At 37.3% G+C, this 3,832-nt stretch overlaps 1 long non-coding RNA gene across 1 annotated transcript; it reads right to left on the minus strand.

The window, feature by feature from the left end:
- Positions 1–2,849: 2,849 nt before the first annotated feature.
- Positions 2,850–3,308, minus strand: LOC138373397 (uncharacterized). Its single transcript, XR_011231176.1, has 3 exons — positions 3,244–3,308; positions 3,017–3,130; positions 2,850–2,906 (listed from the first exon to the last, which is right to left on the minus strand). It is a non-coding gene; the product is annotated as an uncharacterized lncRNA (long non-coding RNA).
- Between the last annotated feature and the right edge of the window lie 524 nt (positions 3,309–3,832).

Here is a 3,832-nt window from a genome sequence, read left to right on the forward strand (position 1 = left end):
TTATATTAGTATGAGACAGTACAAGGGGCAGATCATCAGTATACCTAGCTACCTCGGGAGATACATGTTTGGTATCGCATAAAATCCAATAGCCTTTGTCTTGGTCACAGGGGATATGTTGTAACCCTTGCCCTAATAAGGTATCCCGCTCAATGTCAGTTAATTGTCTAATCCCTCCCTGGGGAAGTACCTCAGCCATGCACGCTGCATATAGGCTGTTGAAGTCGAGGTACAAAATGTGAGTATCGTCATCAGAGCTAGGGTTAGATGTAGTGTGCTCGTTAACAGCCTGTGTAAATTGTCTTATGGAAGATGTGAACCCCCCTCTAAGTTTCCTTCTCAACAAATCATATACATTCTGATCATACACATAGTCAAGTACAACTTTTGATTTAAATAAGAACGCATCCCAAGCGTAACTAGGAAGTGATACATAGAAAACAATATCTAGTTCATAAATTTCTTTCAGTGATGTTCGCCAAAGTGTAAATATATCAACTAGCATTCCTACGTCAACTTTTAAATATAACATGAGGTAATCCTTGATGTTTGTACAGTTCCCTAAATTAAATACTTTAAGAGCATTGGTATAATCTTCTTCTGACAATGGAGCGTCATGTAAAACATTGTAAAACTTATCTCGCGACGGGAGCTGAGGTTCGTGTAACACGTCCATGGAAGAAATATAATCATAACATAGGCTTTGTTTACCTTTAATTAACAGAGCTTTAGCCTCATTGGATACGCCATTTAATATGTGTTCAGTATACTTGGTGGGTTTCTTACTGGCAACGTGCTCGCTTGCTAAGGTTCCTAATAACCCATTAAGGAGAGCTAGGCTATCTAGGAATTTAAGTTCACCTATGATGACTTACATAAATTACAATCCTTCCGTGGTTAGAATTTCTACATCGCGGTGAGGATTTTTGGGCAGTTCTTTAAGTATAATTCCAAGATCATAGGCAGCATTATGGAAAAATGTGGTCAAGTATCTACGAGCATTTTTACATTGTAAATTGCAACGAGCACAATAAGCACCTAAGTAATTATTTTCCTGAATAGCATGATTATGATGTCTATGTTTATCTTTCTTATTCTTGAAAGTTTGATGACACAATTGACACGTATTTTGTCTTTAAAACATTCTTTCCTGTTCTCTAGACAAGTTCTTAGGGAAGTTGGGGAGCTGAGCATGAATAGCTTTCCATGAGGCTTCTAGCTTTGTAATAAAATGATTAACCGCGTCTGGACCTATGTATGAATACGTTTCTACGACATTTAATTCCCTGTCTAAAATCATGTAGGCATAAGCAATTGCTTTATGCTTACATTCTACCATGCCTCTAGGATTTTGACGGTCTAAACAACATTCAAAATCGTAATAGGCGGTGTGAGTCGGGCTATAGGTCCTACCGTAATTTTTAAAAATTATTTTCTCATTAGGATTATAGAACGAAAATACTTGGGATACCGTGCATGACTCTTCGTGAGCCTGAATTTCATCTAAGGGAGCATGCAAAAGGCAAATTTTGCAGAATTTATGAGTGTTAGCAATTCTTTTATTGTTATGGTTAATATTCTTTACATATTTATCAAAGTCCTTGATCAGACAGAGATGCTTGCCTTCTAATAACAACAAAGGGACTTTATCGGCATACTTTACTTGGCTTTTCCTAGCTAAACTAAGATAGTATCTGTTACTTTCATGAGTTACTGTATAAATATAAATAAAAATTTTGTTAAGCTTCTCTATTTTCTTAAGATTATCAAATGATACAGGGAATCTGAATTCATCTGCCCATACTACGAATCTTCTACACCATTGAAGGTTTTTGTAACACTTTCTAACGTTATCCAGGGTCCTGCCCAATGCTAAGTTTTTAAACGCTGCAATGCACTGCAACAAACACTCATCTCCTTCACTTTCAGGGTTAAATACTGATTCTTTACCCCTTAATTTCGCAGGATATGGTACATAAGATCCAAGATGCATAGGGTGGCGAATATATGAAAAATTAATGGCAAAGCCCGACATGGAATGAATTCTTACACTTGAGGATTGAACATTTTTTAGGAATTCTTCAATTTTAGCAGACATTTCGTCAACCCATGAATTTACGAGAACTTCCACCTCTTCCTGTGTAACAGTCTGAGTTTCGCCTCTAATTGAAAATACTTCGTCTAATATTTCATATTGATCGTCTGCATGATTAAGTTTTTGCAAAATTAGGCTTACGTCAGGGTAAATATGAAATGAGGGAGGAAATTCTTCCTGTATTTGTCTGAACTGATTGTCTATATATTCTATAAAAAATTCCCTATACCTATTTATATATACGCTGGGGTCAGCGTCTAAATGACCGGGAATGGAGAATGAATGTCCCGAGAATGATCCTTCGAACTGGCGTATGACTTCTAACACTCGCGGAACAATGTGATCTAATTTAAGTACCTCTGGGGAATCCGGAGCGTTGTCTTCTTCATCTGATATGTCATGAACAGGGAGTTGATTGTCTTCTTCTTCATCTGAGGAAGCCTGCTGGTTGCCGTCTGGTGCATCTTCTTCTAGCTCCTGGGACAGCTGGGGTTGACTGCGTACAGGCGTGCTCCTCACAGAAGGTTGGGTTGAATCCTGGGGCGAGTCTGTAATATAATATTAGCAATGAATAAACATTAAGAGGAAAGCAAATTTGAAAACATTAAGAGGATTTGAAAACCTTAATAGAAAACAATGTTTGTAACTTTAAGAGGAAAAATATCGTTTAAATAAGAGGATTCATTAAGAGGAAAAACAAAAAGTCTAAATAAGAGGAAAAACTGAATTACAGATAAATAATAATATTACTTACGAGCTGGGATGTTGATTCCACCAAGTATGAGATTCTCTTGATCACGAATAGGAACTCCTGTAATGGAAACATTTTTCTGTATGAGTACATATTACTTGTTTATACACTTGTTAAAATATATAATTATTAACTTTTTTTAAATTACGTAAATTATTGTGAAAACGTACGGTTATTTATGATGCGACGGCGTTTGGGTGGAGGTTCAATGACGTTTCTGGCTTCGGTGGGAGGTTCCTGGTTAACGGACCAACGACAGTACGGGCAGGAAGTAGAACCATGAACTGAAATAAGAATAATATATATATATAAATTGACTGTCTGTATGTATGTATGTATGTTTCAGATATATATTTATTTGAAAGTTTATTGAATGTGCGAGAAAAGCGGTACTTACGATTTGCACAATAGAGTTGTCCACAGCTGGTACAGGTTACGTCAAAATGTCCAGGCGGTGTAGACCCATTGCATCCTATACAGTACAGTCTGCATTCTTGAAGAGCGTTGATGGACACCTCAGCTAAGCATGTTATGCATCTTGTTTGACACACATGCCTGATTTCGTTGTTGAGAGGAGACAGGCACAGGGGACACAGTGACATGATGATATGACTAGGCTGGGGAAACCTTGTGAACAGGATGAAGATTGAATGTTGACTGTAAGTGTAGGCCTCTAAGACTTTGGCCTTAGGCGATCTGAGGGGGCCCCTGAATGAGCGTAATAACATTAGTGTGCCCCTGAGTGAGCGTTTTCGCTGTTTTATTAATAGCGAGAATGATTGGCGAATGCTGGGATAAAACTCTCTTATTATAAATTGTGTAAACTTAAAATAGATGACTAAATAAATTATAAATAAATAAATATGTTTTATTAACGCCTAATGTATATATATATATAAATTTTTACAGTGGTGAACGCTGACAATGACTGGTAGATGACAGGGCAGGTAATCAGGTGATGATTGCCTCGGGACATGTAGCTGGGG

This window comes from Procambarus clarkii, chromosome 42, assembly GCF_040958095.1.
Source record: "Procambarus clarkii isolate CNS0578487 chromosome 42, FALCON_Pclarkii_2.0, whole genome shotgun sequence".
NCBI lineage: Eukaryota > Metazoa > Arthropoda > Malacostraca > Decapoda > Cambaridae > Procambarus > Procambarus clarkii.